This window comes from Bos javanicus, chromosome 9 (genome assembly GCF_032452875.1).
Source record: "Bos javanicus breed banteng chromosome 9, ARS-OSU_banteng_1.0, whole genome shotgun sequence".
In the NCBI taxonomy this organism is placed as follows: Eukaryota; Metazoa; Chordata; class Mammalia; order Artiodactyla; family Bovidae; genus Bos; species Bos javanicus.
Window position 1 is genome coordinate 97,482,487 of NC_083876.1, and position 15,830 is coordinate 97,498,316.

General features: G+C 42.3%; 1 protein-coding gene across 6 annotated transcripts in view; it reads right to left on the reverse strand.

Annotated features, from left to right (window-relative positions):
* PRKN (parkin RBR E3 ubiquitin protein ligase) overlaps positions 1–15,830 on the reverse strand; it is a 1,237,035-nt gene that overhangs the window by 514,208 nt on the left and 706,997 nt on the right. The window lies entirely within an intron of this gene.

Genomic DNA, 15,830 nt, shown 5'->3' on the forward strand with positions numbered 1-15,830 from the left:
CCTCATGATCAGAGGACTATCAATATCTTATATTAATTGCAGAGAAAAGACATCAGAGGCGCTATTTAAATATTCTTCTGGTCTGTGAATGAAAGGCAATAAAAAAGTAGGGATTAATTATTAATAACTGGTAGTATACTTTGTGCCGGGGACAGTGATAAATGTTTTCATGGACTCCATCTACATCAATTCTCACTAGGAGCACTGATGAGTCTCATTATGAAGAATGTTCTTAGTGCTAACTATAGAACTCTGGGGGGTTAATCTGGAATTGACACTATGGAATATGCCTTGTGCTTAAATTAGAAATAGGGGGTGGAGACTGAAGAACACTTTTATTGAGAGAAGAGTTTAGATGTAGACTAATTACCTACTCAGCAAAGATAAAGAAGGAAAAGAGAGAGAGAGTAAAGGTACAGGAAAGACAGAAAGACAGACAGACCCACTGACTGTATGGAAACTGCTGCTTGTTTTTGTACGTGGTCGGAGAGAAAGAAGATTTCCCCTAGAGAGAGCTCCAGCCTCCGGTGAGGGGCCCAGGAACAGGCTCTGGATGTTGTCCGCCGGGCAGCACTCACGCAGCCTCCTCCGTGACTCTGCACCGCCTTCCGACAGGGCTCTCAAGGCTCGGGACAGGCCCAGAGGGGACCAGGCACACACCACCTGGGGTTCCACCAAGTTTACAGTGTACCTGGGAGGCAGGTTGAAGATCAAGCTGAAAACTTGGCATACATTACTTTTAATCATGCCAACAACCCTGTAAGGTTGGACATTTTTGCCCAGGAAAAAGATTAAGACACTTTACAGCCTTTCCCAGGGAAGCGATGGGCTCTCACTCACCTGTGTTCAGAGGCTGGTGAGGGACGGACCAGGACTGGCCTTCAGGTCTGGCTGACACTGAGGGCCCTGTGCAGCCTCCCTCGTGTAACTCCCTACTGGAGCGGGGAGGAGGAGGCCACACGAAGGAGCGAGAAGAGAAGAGGGTTTCCTCTCCTTGCCCTAAATGCCAAAGGGCAGTCTCTCTTGAGATATTCTACTGAAAAAAAAAATTAAAAATCAAAACTTGGATGGGAGAACTTTTCCAGATAAGGGGACCATCTCTTAGTTCCAGCTATGATTAAAGCGGAAACATAGAAAAGTTATCTCTAAAAAAATGAAACTAGAACACTTTCTAACACCTTACACAAAAATAAGCTCAAAATGGATTAAAGATCTAAACATAAGACCAGAAACTATAAAACTCCTAGAGGAGAACATAGGTAAAACACTCTCTGACATACATCACAGCAGGATCCTCTATGACCCACCTCCCAGAATATTGGAAATAAAAGCAAAAATAAACAAATGGGACCTAATTAAACTTAAAAGCTTCTGCACAACAAAGGAAACTATTAGCAAGGTGAAAAGGCAGCCTTCAGAATGGGAGAAAATAATAGCAAATGAAGCAACGGACAAACAACTAATCTCAAAAATATACAAGCAACTCCTACAGCTCAACTGCAGAAAAATAAATGACCCAATCAAAAAATGGGCCAAAGAACTAAATAGACATTTCTCCAAAGAAGACATACAGATGGCTAACAAACACATGAAAAGATGCTCAACATCACTCATTATCAGAGAAATGCAAATCAAAACCACTATGAGGTACCATTTCACGCCAGTCAGAATGGCTGCGATCCAAAAGTCTACAAGCAATAAATGCTGGAGAGGGTGTGGAGAAAAGGGAACCCTCTTACACTGTTGGTGGGAATGCAAACTAGTACAGCCACTATGGAGAACAGTGTGGAGATTCCTTAAAAAACTGGAAATAGAACTGCCTTATGATCCAGCAATCCCACTGCTGGGCATACACACTGAGGAAACCAGAAGGGAAAGAGACACGTGTACCCCAATGTTCATCGCAGCACTGTTTATAATAGCCAGGACATGGAAGCAACCTAGATGCCCATCAGCAGATGAATGGATAAGAAAGCTGTGGTACATATACACAATGGAGTATTAGCCATTAAAAAGAATACATTTGAATCAGTTCTAATGAGATGGATAAAACTGGAACCTATTATACAGAGTGAAGTAAGCCAGAAAGAAAAACACCAATACAGTATACTAACACATATATATGGAATTTAGAAAGATGGTAACAATAACCCTGTGTACGAGACAGCAAAAGAGACACCGATGTATAGATCAGTCTTATGGACTCTGTGGGAGAGGGAGAGGGTGGGGAGATTTGGGAGAATAGCATTGAAACATGTATAATATCATGTATGAAACGAGTCGCCAGTCCAGGTTCGATGCACGGTACTGGATGCTTGGGGCTGGTGCACTGGGACGACCCAGAGGGAGGGTAGGGGAGGGAGGAGGGAGGAGGGTTCAGGATGGGGAATGCGGGTATACCTGTGGCAGATTCATTTCGATATTTGGCAAAACTAATACAATATTGTAAAGTTTAAAAATAAAATAAAAGTTAAAAAAAAAAAAAAAGAAACAAAAAACGGAAAGCAGTAACATACTGTGATTTTAGAAAATGAGCAGGACTAACTAGGAAAATTCCATCAGAATCTGTGAATGAACAATAGGTATGCTTCGGAACCAAATGTGGTGGTCACATGCTTAGCAGACACTGCAGCAGAACAAGCCTTACAGATGGCTCATGACTATCAGGAACTTGACTCCCGTCACTTACATGGTGACATTCTAAACATGTACGAAACATTTCTAGAGTTTTCAGTAAACAGGCCATGGTGGAATGATGAGTGTTTTATTTTAGTAGAGGTATGCATCTCACTTCCAGTGAAATGTCCGCCCAGAAGTCTCTGATAGAGAGCATATAGAATCACTGATGCAATCACTGAAAGAATACAGGGAAATGATCCTAGTTTGCATGCATTTGCGTCAATCAAGAAAGGGCCTTCAGAGAGGAAGCCATGTAACCATTGCTTCAGACACTTTGCAATCATGTGTGCACTTAGCCGTGAACACACAGGGTGCTCCAGGCTCCTGTCAAGCTCTGATGTTGCACTGTACTCTTAAAAGTACAGTAAAAAGTGCCACGTTTTACAGTTTGACTCTAGGAAGAGAGACGATATTTCCAGGGATCCTTAGTGGGCAGAAGGACTAGAAGACCAGAGCCCCGTCCTCGTGGGTTTTTACAGCACACAGGTCTCTGTGTACAATTTTGAGACACAAGTACACATTTGAAGGAATTTGGTGGCTGTTGCATACACTTCCAGATGTGTGTCTATTTTTCCCTCTGTGAGTTAGGATAGGAAATCACACCGGGTTCTTAGTGTGTAACTCTCAGCTGGTTTAGTCCACGCGCAGAACTCTTAACATGGCTGTGCTTCTGCTAAGTGGTGTCATTCGTGTCCGACCCTCAGCGTCCCCATGGACTGCAGCCCACCAGGCTCCTCCATCCCCGGGATTCTCCAGGCAAGAACCCTGGAGTGGGCTGCCATTTCCTTCTCCAATGCTAGGACACTCCAATTGCATGTCTGCCTTTGGGGTACACTGTGGGATCATGAAATAGAGAATTCTAGCATTCACTGATGGCCTTCTCTGGGCAGAGCCTCTACAGGCCACATACATAAATTTCTCCTTTAATGTTCACAGAAATTAATTAAATCGATAACTTCATTGTTACATCCTCAGTAAGGAAATATTTCAATGACTCTTCACAGAAGTTTTGCTTTTACTAGGCGCTGTTCTACATCCTGGGGCTCAGTATTGCTCAAAACACACAAACTTTGACCCTATTTGGCTTACATCCTGGTGTTGGGGAGAGAAAATAAGTAAGTGGCAAACAGATGCACAATATGACCTCATATAACAGTAAGCACATGAGGAGCTTACAGCAGGATGAGAGATGGAGTCCTCTGGAGGGGGCAGCATGTGGGTTGGGGGCTGTTTTTCAGAAAGTGATCAGGAGATGCCTCATTGAGTGGACCTGGTGGAAGTGAGAGGATGAGCTAGCTTTAAGTAGTTAAGGAACTTTCCCAAAGTCATCTTGGTAATTCATCTGCAGTACTTTAAAAACCTGGGGAGTTTGTGGGAGAACGGCTACAGGTACATGGATGGCTGAGTGCCCTCACCCTTCATCTGAAACAGTCACCACACTGTTCACCAGCTACACCCCAATCCAAAATAAAAAGTTAAATGAAAATAACTTGTACTTCCCTAAACTAATAATTTAATAGGGGCGATGTTTGGCATTCATATCATATCGTATTTCTTAAAATTTGTCTCTGGTATCAAATATTAACTCTTTTTATGAACTTATCTTGTGGCTCGATGGTAAAGAATCCACCTGCAGTGCAGGAGACCTGGATTTTGATTCCTGGGTCAGAAAGATCCCCTGGAAACCAGAATGATTACTGACTCGAGTATTCTTGCCTGGAAAATTCCACGGGCAGAGGAGCCTGGAGGGCTACAGGCCATAGTGTTGCAAAGAGTCGGACACGACTGAGAGACTTCACTTTCTTTCTTTCTATAGTTCCTTTTGGAGAAGGCAATGGCAACCCACTCCAGTGTTCTTGCCTGGAGAATCCCGTGGACAGAGGGGCCTGGTGGGCTACAGTCTATGGGGTTGCAGGGAGTCAGACACGACTAAGCAACTAACACACACACACACACACACACACAGACTTCCTCGTCCATCAGCTGCTCCCCTGCTCGGCTCTGTGTGGATCCTGACCAGCTGCTCATGGTGAATCCTAGCACTTGGCCTCCCGTGCTGGCCTTTCCCGTTCATGCTGCCCCAGAGACGCTCCAGTACTCCTGATGTATAAACAGGGGTCCCTTGTACGGAGCTATCAGATGCCCTTGACATCAGCCCGAGCCAGGCACTGGCATCCCCAGCTCCCTTTCTTCACCCCCAGGTCTGTGACCCTTGTGCTGGCATCATGGGCCCATGGGCCAACATGAAGTACCATCCAGCACAGAGCCCTCCCGCTAGGCTCAGCTTTCTGGGGAGCCCAGACCTTGACACCCCCTCGTAGACTCCCAGATCCTTGGAGAGAGATACCCTATTTCCATTTTTCATCTCTCTTCAGGTCGCAAATAGAGTTATTCTCCTGAGGGTTAACAAGAAGCTATCATGTTTTTGGTTAAATAGTGAACTATGGCCATAAGAAATGCAGCAATTGCTTTTAAAAAGGCCTAGATATAAGCTAGGTTGCTGCTGGTTATCAGGTAGGAAAGGGGCTGGGAGCAATGCAGCCATGGGAGTACAGTGTGAGATTTAGAAAGGCTGATGGATAATATGAATCTGCTGAAAGTCCAGAATCAAATAAAAGCAAGTTCTCAATGAATCCAGGGGGACTACCCAAAAGCCCCACCCAAACGCCAATCGCCTTGTGTTTGCCTCTTTTTTCCAAGCACCTTGGGAATCTTGGTGGTTTTCATGTCTGGAAACTTTCCCAGACTTGCTGTTTTGTACCCTTCTCTGTAGAAACTACTGTCTCCTCTACCCAGAAATTCGCTTCTTATTGGGAACAGGCTGAATCCCAAATCAGACGTCACAGGGCCCTAAGCTGCATCATGGACTGGGTCGAGGCTATGTTAGCCTGAAATGCATACAGCCATCAGAGAGGGCAAAAGACACAGAGAATGAATCTTTCAGACCCAGTTTTACTGGATAAGATCATAAATGCAATGCTAGCTGTATTTTAAAAATTCTGAGGACTCAAAAGGCAAATCTTAATTAGTAGCTGCCCCACACCAAGCAGGAGTCACATGGATAGTCTGAGAGAAAACGGAAATCCTCCTTTTCCAAAGAAAATAATTATTTCATATTCCAAACTGTAAAAATCAAAGCAACAGCAACCAACAAACAAACACTCTAGTCTGCAGGCTGACATGTTTGATTACAGAAGTGAAGTCACTGCAATAAATAAAGCGACACTTGTCAGAAAAGGCCTTGCGCTGCGTGAAGCCTTTCTCTAATTTCCTCTTTGTCTACTATTAGCTTATCCCTCTGCCTGCCAATGCAGGAGATGCAAGAGACGAAGCCTCGATCCCTGGGTTGGGAAGATCCTGTGGAGGAAGAAATGGCAACCCGCTCCAGTATTCCTGCCTGGACAATTCCCTGGGCAGAGCAGCCTGGGAGGCTGCCATCCATGGGGTTGCAAAGAGCCGGACACAGCGGAGCATGGGCACGAAACACTCCTTTCCCTCTAAGGCCCTCACATTCCCTAAAGGCTTGTGGTTAGTTCATCCTTCTAAAGGATACATGTGGGATGTATTTAAGGACTCTTTTTCTCTTTTCCTGGACTATTTTTCTTTATAAATACATTTTCATCAGTATCTGCCAACTGGCTAACTACCTAAATAGGACTAGGATCTCTGCTTGATGCATTGAGCAATAATCATGATCCTTCTCATGGGATCATGAGATGGGATGGGACAAGAGACTGCTTAGCAGGTCTTGCACTATTTCACGTGGGGCCCTAATGACTCGGTGACATGGTATTATTATGGCCACTGACAATACTTCTCTGAAAAAACTGGCCCACAATTATACTATTAGTAAGTGGAGGCACAGAGAAGGCAATGGCACCCCACTCCAGTACTCTTGCCTGGAAAATTCCATGGACGGAGGAGCCTGGTAGGCTGTAGTCCATGGGGTCCGCTAAGAGTCGGGATATAACTGAGCGACTTCACTTTCACTTTTCACTTTCATGCATTGGAGAAGGAAATGGCAACCCACTCCAGTGTTCTTGTCTGCAGAATCCAAGGAACGGGGGACCTGGTGGGCTGCCGTCCACTGCGTTGCACAGAGTCGGACACGACTGAAGCGACTTAGCAGCAGCAGCAGCAGCAAGTGGAGGCAATGGAATATAAAGATTGTCTGATGTCAAAGCTCACGTTCTGTGATGGCCTCCAGGTTTTTTCCCATGCAGGGACATCTGGACTCAGGTAGGACATTTCCAAGTGGTCACTGAGTCTAATTAATTAACCAGTGATTTTCTGCTTTCACCCAACAGCTGTACAACTTGAGACTTATAATCACACTTGGGAAAAGACTGCCAGAGAGGTAGAGAAGCTAAAACGTACTTAAATACATCTGATTACAGTACTGCTTTTATTTCTGTAAAGGCTGCCAAATGAATTATTAATAAAATCTGTTTAAGATTCTTGCCCTGTTTTAAGTCAAACTGAGTATTAGTCTTCTGAGTACTTAACAATATAACAATATACTGTGGACTATTGATCAAATATTATCATCCTTGATTTTGAGATTACTGAGTTCCTATTTTTTTGCATTTAAGGTTGTCAATAACTGTCCCTTGTTTTTACTTTTCATATCAAAAATGCGTAGTGTCTAGTACAGCTATCTCAGTTCAGTCGCTCAGTCGTGTCCGACTCTTTGCAACCCCATGGACTGTAGCATGCCAGGCCTCCCTGTCCATCACTAACTCCAGGAGTTTACTGAAACTCATCTCCATTGAGTCAGTGATACCATCCAACCATCTCTTCCTCTGTTGTCCCCTTCTCCTCCCGCCTTCAATCTTTCCCAGCATCACGGTCTTTTCCAATGAGTCAGCTCTTCGCATCAGGTGACCAAAGTATTTGAGTTTCAGCTTCAACATCAGTCCTTCCAATGAACACTCAGGACTGATCTCCTTTATAGCTATAGTCAAGGTCTGATCATTGACACATTCAGGATTTTGAAAACTTTTAACATTTATTTTCAATAATTATCAATTTTCTACCTCATATAAGAGTTGGATTTTCAGAAAGTCTAATATCTGTGAACTGTTTCAAGTTTTATAAGATAATTGATGACATCAAACACTAATAAACTCCTTCCTTAAAAAGAAAAAAACCTCTGGAAATGATTGAAATCTTTCATGCTCAGGCAAGATTTCAATAGTTTATTAAAATTCAATTATTCTCAAAATATTTTCATTGTGATTTTTAGAAGTATTTATGTTTTATATCGACTACCAAGAAATTCTAGTTTCAAATCCAAAGGCCCCATTCTAAGAGATCAGGTCATTTTTATATTTACATACATATACATACATATTTACATACATACATATACATACATATTTGTATGTATTGACCATTACAAAGGATGCAAATGGCTCAGGGTCTGAATTCTCATGTGGATCCAAACCTTCTCCTTGGCACAGAGATGCTCTCTCAAATCATCTAACTTTTCTGAGCCTTCATTTCCACTTTAAGTGTACACAGCAGTACAACTAGGGCAGAAGAAAATCATGAGACCACCGAAATCCCACTGGCGCCCTCAGCTGGCGTCTTCCCTCCAGGAGGGTGGGCTTCATGCTCCTGTTACATGGCCCCTGCTCAACATCACCTTGATTCTGAAACACCCTCACCACGACCCCCTGACTTGCTATGAAACACCCCTGAGAATTTTACCATTTAATGGCCAAAATGATGGATACTACAAGCAGAATTAAGGGCTGATGAAACCAAGAAAGCATTTAGCATATTAATGAGCTTTAACTCAAGGGGACTGAAGGAACAGTTTGAAGCTTCCCGGTAGACTGGTAGAAATAGCATTTGAGCAGGATATGTTTTTGTTATTGTTCAGTTGCTCAGTTGCATCCAACTCTTTGTGACTGCGTGGACTACAGTATGCCAGGCTTCCCTGTCCTTCACCATCTCCCGGAGTTTGCTCAAATTCATGATCACTGAGTCAGTGATGGCATCCAACTAACTCATCTTCTGTTGCCCCCTTCCCCTCCACCCTTCAATCTTTCCCAGCATCAGGATATTTTCCAGTGAGCTGGCTCTTTGCATTAGGGAGCCAAAGTATTAGAGCTTCAGCATCAGTCCTTCCAATGAATAGTCAAGGCTGATTTCCTTTAGGATTGACTGCTCTGATTTCTTTGCTGTCCAAGGGACTCTTAAGAGTCTTCTCCAGCACTAAAGCTTAAAAGCTAGGTCTTTTAGTGTCCATCAAATAGCCCCAAGTAGACAGTTATATATGTCAAACACAGGTAGGAATGGTTCTTAATGAGAGAGTAGGATAAAAAGTTCATTTTATGCCAAAATGATACAGTTGAATCAACCCAATGGCATGCACTTTGAGGTGTTTTGTAGAACAAGTTTTCTAGTAATAAGAGGTCAACCATTTACTCTGTGTTATCTGGCCTCTGGGTCAAAGAGCAAATATCCTGCATACCACTGGCCAGAGAAAGCTAGGGAACAAATGACTCAGAGTTGGGAAATGCTTTTCAAGGGTCTTTTCAAATGAGTTAGCTCTTCGCATCAGGTGGCCAAAATACTGGGGTTTCAGCTTCATCATCAGTCCTTCCAATGAACACCCAGGACTGATCTCCTTTAGGATGGACTGGTTAGATCTCCTTGCAGTCCAAGGGACTCTCAAGAGTCTTCTCCAATGCCACAGTTCAAAAGTATCAATTCTTGGGTGCTCAGCTTTATTTATAATCCAACTCTCACATCCATACATGACTACTGGAAAAACCAAAGCTTTGACTATCCTCACTGAAACTTGAAACTGTCTCTTTTTCAACCTGGAAATGTGCTTAAGTAGATTTCTATACTGAACTCCAGACCTAACTAAATACGTATCAAGGTAGCTTTTCTCCAGATTCAGTATTTTTCAAAGCTTCCTAAATGATTCTTCACTAAACCAAGTTGGAAACCACTGCTCATCTAATGGGCTATCTCATGATGGACCGACAAATGTCCTCGTCACGACATGGGCGTCAGATACAAGCTGAAGGATTGAGAATGTCGAGGGCAGATTGTTACCTTGCCAGGAAGACAAGAAAGCGAGAGACAAGCCAACTAGAAGTACCCAGGCCGGAGGCACTTTGAATGATTGCTCCAGAACTGTCTGCACTTGTGGAGTGCCAGGGTTTAAGAGCGAGGACAGTGTGGTAACTTTCCTAAAGTCGTACTCCTGATACTCTGAAAATACACTTCGAAAATGATCATTTAGAGCTTTTTTCATTTTCAACCTTCTTCACAACCAAGATAATCACGATGGTGTGTTCACTCACCTAGAGCCAGACATCCTGGAATGTGAAGTCAAGTGGGCTTTAGAAAGCATCACTAGGAACAAAGCTAGTGGAGGTGATGGGATTCCAGTAAATTAAAGTAAATAAAAACCACCCTCAGGCTTCTCAGGTCTGAATCACTATCGGAGAGGAGGGAGCCACAGGAGCCGAGTATGTTTTAGCTATTTTCCTTCAGTTTTGTGTTAAAGCAAAATTATGTGAAAATGATGAATAAGGTTGAATGAAGGAATAACTGTAGGTAGGTATTCCTATGTCTTTAGAACTTGCCTTGTATATCTACGTATCCATCCATAGACCCACTGAGAGAAGAATATACAATTAAAATTTTACATTTATCCAAAAGATTTAACACATTTTAGGTAAAAAAAAAAATCAATAAAATAAAAATAAAAGTTTCTAAACTTTCATTTAATCACGTGCTTTAGACATTTAACGTCTGAAGCACAACACTGAAGACCACGAACCAACGTGGACCCGGAGGGAGCAACAGAAAACCCTGGCAGAAGAGGCAGATAGGATAAAATCATTTTCTGTCTGTTGCTCTTGAAAATCCCATCTGTGGAGGGGGCAGGAAAGTGACATTAAATATAACACGGAATTAACTGGTAACCTAGTTTACTTGATAATTTCTACAGGATTTCCTTCCAGGCTATACCTTTCCCAAGGGTACTGCTTATCACCTAATATCTTGTACAGCTTTATGAAATACATTATGATAATAGAAAATAATCACATTCTGAGGTGTGTTGGTATGTTTTTAGTGTCGTGATTTCTATGAAGATGTGTCTTTTCAATTAATTCTACCAGTTAAGTATCCCTATCAGTTTATATAGCATGAAAATGAAATTTGAAGACCTATGACAATGCACAGCAGACCACAGCTATGAGCTGAATTTAATTTTGCAGCTTAGCTTCATTTTAAAATTCTACTGTGACATATTTAGCTAGAGAAAGATATCAAATCCAACTCTTGTGTATTTAATTATAATTCAACTCAATGTGGTGTTACTTCATGTGACCTTAAAATGCTGGATATGCAACTTCTGATGTAGGGCTATATTTTAACTGTAAGGATTCAATCTGAATGGCCATTATTTGTTCAGGTAATTTATTTTTTTACTGTCCTGGTTTCTATAATTCCTGATTTCATTGAAATAGCAAATCTACTCCAAAAAGAATAACTATTTAGCCCATAATGTTATGCACTGAAATTGGATCCTACACTTTTTCTGAATCTGTAGTATTCAAAAGAATCTAGATGGATGGTTATCCATGTGTTTATGTAAGAATGTTGTCTAAGCAAAAGAATCCCTATTAGTTGCCAGGCAGGTGGACGATGGTGCCCTCGTTCAGGCAGCTTGTCCCTCGAATGTGCAGAGAGCCCAGCTTCCTGATGGGAGAACCGGGCTCCCACCCAAAGAGGGCAGGGAGTGTGGTGCCTTCATCAGCACAAATCTGGTTTCGTCCTAATGACTGCAGTGTATAATTCTGATTTACACTTGAAGGATGGAGCGAAATGTGTTCTCTAGGTTTAATTCAATGAATCCTCCCACAACAAATGCTTTCCAATGCTTCCTGCACAGAAGCTGTGAAACCTAAAACAGTACTAATAATGCAAGCATGGCTGAACAGCGAGGAAATGAGAGTGCTATTACCTTATCTCATATGTTCTATCCATGTACTACATTATGAGGGCAAAATAATAAGAGTCGACATTTTCCGCTTGAAATGATAAATAAAATGGTGATTATCTGAAATACAGATTCATATTTACTGCCATCAATGATAAATCTCTCTCTAAAGGGATATAGTACCTGGTGACTTCAGATAATAATTGGATGAAGGCATTGTTATTAGCAAAACTTTTAAAAGCTAAGCCTTCAGAACATGAAAATAAACTTCAACAAAATTTTTTTAGTATTCAGGTAAGCATCGCATGATCTAAAAGCTTTGCACCTTAAGAGAACATTTTTCGTGTGGCAACAAAAGTGGCTGAAATGAGGACTGGTGATGTCCTGGGTAAGAATCTGCCTGCCAGTGCAGGGGACATGGGTTGGATCCCTGGTTTGGGAAGATCCCACCTTCCTCGGAGCAACTGAGCCTGCGCGACACAACCACTGGGCCCCGCTCTGTAGCCCGAGGGCTCAGCTACTGAGCCTCTGGGCTGCAACAGCTGTAGCCGCGCACCCGACAGCCTGCGCTCTGCAACGCGAGAAGCCAGGGCAACGAGAAGGCCCCTGCCACAGCCAAGAGCAGCCCCGCTAGGGCAGTCAGAAAAAACCCTGTGCAAGAGCAACGAAGACACAGCACAGCAAGAAATAAGTAGTAACTAAGGTGAGTAAGTTCAGTTCAGTTCAGTCGCTCAGTCGTGTCCGACTATTTCTGACCCCATGAATCGCAGCACGCCAGGCCTCCCTGTCCATCACTAACGCCCGGAGTTCACCCAGACTCACGTCCATCCAGTCGGTGATGCCATCCAGCCATCTCATCCTCTGTCGTCCCCTTCTCCTCCTGCCCCCAATCCCTCCCAGCATCAGAGTCTTTTCCAATGAGTCAACTCTTCGCATGAGGTGGCCAAAGTACTGGAGTTTCAGCTTTAGCATCATTCCTTCCAAAGAAATTCCCAGGGCTGATCTCTTTCAGAATGGACTGGTTGGATCTCCTTGCAGTCCAAGGGACTCTCAAGAGTATTCTCCAACACCACAGTTCAAAAGCATCAATTCTTCTGTGCTCAGCTTTCTTCGCAGTCCAACTCTCACATCCATACATGACCACTGGAAAAACTATAGCCTTGACTAGACAGACGGACCTTTGTTGGCAAAGTAATGTCTCTGCTTTTGAATATGCTATCTAGGTTGGTCATAACTTTCCTTCCAAGGAGAAAGCGTCTTTTAATTTCATGGCTGCAGTCACCATCTGTAGTGATTTTGGAACCCAAAAAATAAAGTCTGACACTGTTTCCACTGTTTCCCCATCTATTTCCCATGAAGTGATGGGACCAGACGCCATGATCTTTGTTTTCTGAATGTTGAGCTTTAAGCCAACTTTTTCACTCTCCTCCTTCACTTTCGTCAAGAGGCTTTTTAGTTCCTCTTCACTTTCTGCCATATGATGGTGTCATCTGCATATCTGAGGTTATTGATATTTCTCCCAGCAATCTTGATTCAAGCTTGTGCTTCCTTCAGCCCAGTGTTTCTCATGATCTACTCTGCATAGAAGTTAAATAAGCAGGGTGACAATATACAGCCTTGACATACTCCTTTTCCTATATGGAACCAGTCTGTTGTTCCATGTCCAGTTCTAACTGTTGCTTCCTGACCTGCATATAGGTTTCTCAAGAGGCAGGTCAGTTGGTCTGGTATTCCCATCTCTTTCAGAATTTTCCACAGTTTATTGTGATCCAGTCAAAGGCTTTGACATAGTCAATAAAGCAGAAATAGATGTGTTTCTGGAACTCTCTTGCTTTTTCGATGATTCAGCGGATGTTGGCAATTTGATCTCTGCTTCCTCTGCCTTTTCTAAAACCAGCTTGTACATCTGGAAGTTCACGGTTCACGTATTGCTGAAGTCTGGCTTGAAGAATTTTGAGCATTACTTTACTAGCGTGGGCTGCTGCTGCTGCTGCTAAGTCGCTTCAGTTGTGTCCGACTCTGTGCAACCCCATAGACGGCAGCCCACCAGGCTCCCCTGTCCCTGGGATTCTCCAGGCAAGAATACTGGAGTGGGTTGCCATTTCCTTCTCCAACGCATGAAGGTGAAAAGTGAAAGTGAAGTCGCTCAGTCCTGTCCGAGGAGATGAGTGCAACTGTGCGGTAGTTTGAGCATTCTTTGGCATTGCCTTTCTTTGGGATTGGAATGAAAACTGACCTTTTCCAGTCCTGTGGTCACTGCTGAGTTTTCCAAATTTGCTGGCATATTGAGTGCAGCACTTTCACAGCATCATCTTCCAGGATTTGAAATAGCTGAACTGGAATGCCATCACCTCCACTAGCTTTGTTCGTAGTGATGCTTTCTAAGGCCCACTTGACTTCACATTCCAGGATGTCTGGCTCTAGGTCAGTGATCACACCATCGTGGTTATGTTGCTCATGAAGACCTTTTTTGTACAGTTCTTCTGTGTATTCTTGCCACCTCTTCTTAATATCTTCTGCTTCTGTTAGGTCCATACCATTTCTGTCCTTTATTGAGCCCATCTTTGCATGAAATGTTCCCTTGGTATCTCTGATTTTCTTGAAGAGATCTCTAGTCTTTCCCATTCTGTTGTTTTCCTCTGTTTCTTTGCATTGATCGCTGCGGAAGGCTTTCTTACCTCTTCTTACTTTTAAAAAGTGGTTGAAATCATACACAGAGAATGATATGGAATAGATTGGTACACATTTGTTAAAAATTGACTATTGAAAGATGCATAGAAATTATTACTGAAGATGTGAGGAAGCAGGTACCAGAATGCATAGAGTAAAGACGATTGGCTGTAATGTTGGATACACGTTTCTCTCATGTGTTAACAGTGCTTTTCTTCTGTTCTCTTCCAATAATGAAGATGATAAAACATATTTTTATGAGGCCAATAAGTAAAGTTTTATGGTCTCAATATAAACAGTTTCTTGAATTAGAAAATATTATTTGATGGTTATGTGGGATGACTTAACCACTAATGGGGTGGCTACCTTGATTAGATTAAAAAAAAAAGACTCAAGCAGAATGGTTAGAGAATGAGAAAATTCATTCAACACATGATTTATGGGTAAGGTGTTGAGCAAAGAAGTGGAAGCCAGAGGTAAAAAGCACTGAAGGTGTCACTGATGTACTTCCTCCTATAAAAGCAAGACTCCTCTAATGTGGCAGGCTTTCCACCACACTTTAGTTGAAATATGGAGTGGTCGTGAGACTTACTTGTAACACAGAGTTTCACTGTTTAACTCACAGTACAAACTTTGGAAGTGCTGTGAAACTTACAGTTTCTCATTTTGCTTCTGATACATTTGCGAATCTTTTCTAGGTCTTCATGTGTGATGGTATAGGTGATGCATTGAACGATTTCAGGGGGGTACCATTTGCATGACTTACAATTTGTAGATTCACATTTCTTTATTCCCCCTCACATTTTGAATTGGCAGCAAAATCTTGAGAAAGGGGGATTTTAATATATATATATATATGTCCATATAGGCAGAAATGTCACACCCAATAGCTGCTGGCTTGACTTTGCTGTATCACGTGGCTACCAAAGGAAAAAACAATCGAGTGGATATTTTAGAAAAAAATGAAGTTCTCTATTTTATTAGGGTTATGCAATTTTTTACCAGGCACAAAAATATCTCGCCCTATTTTTTCTTTTTGAAGCAACTTGGGTTTTATAGAGAACATTTTGAAAACAGAGGTTTGGAAGTGTTTTCATTTCTTTATTGCTTTATTTAGGGGAAAAAAAAACAGTATCATAAATACAGTCATATCTACACACTTACACATAGTTGGAATTAAAATGCATTCTGTTTAAAAATTATTCACATGAGGAGTTTCAGTGAGTTTTGAACATATTTAGTTAAAAATGTAACAATGACCCACCTTCTAGAATTGCTTGATATCAATGAAGAAATGTACTACTCACATTTCAAGAAAAAAATCTTTGTCTAGTTAGTGAATGTGATTCAAACATTAAAACTATGACTCCATGGGCAGCCTGATGGCTCAGACAGTAAAAAAATCTGCCTGTAATGAATGTGACCCAGGTTTGATCCCTGGGTCAGACAGATCCCCTGGAGAAGGAAATGGCAACCCACTCCGGTATTCTTGCCGAGAGAACCCCAT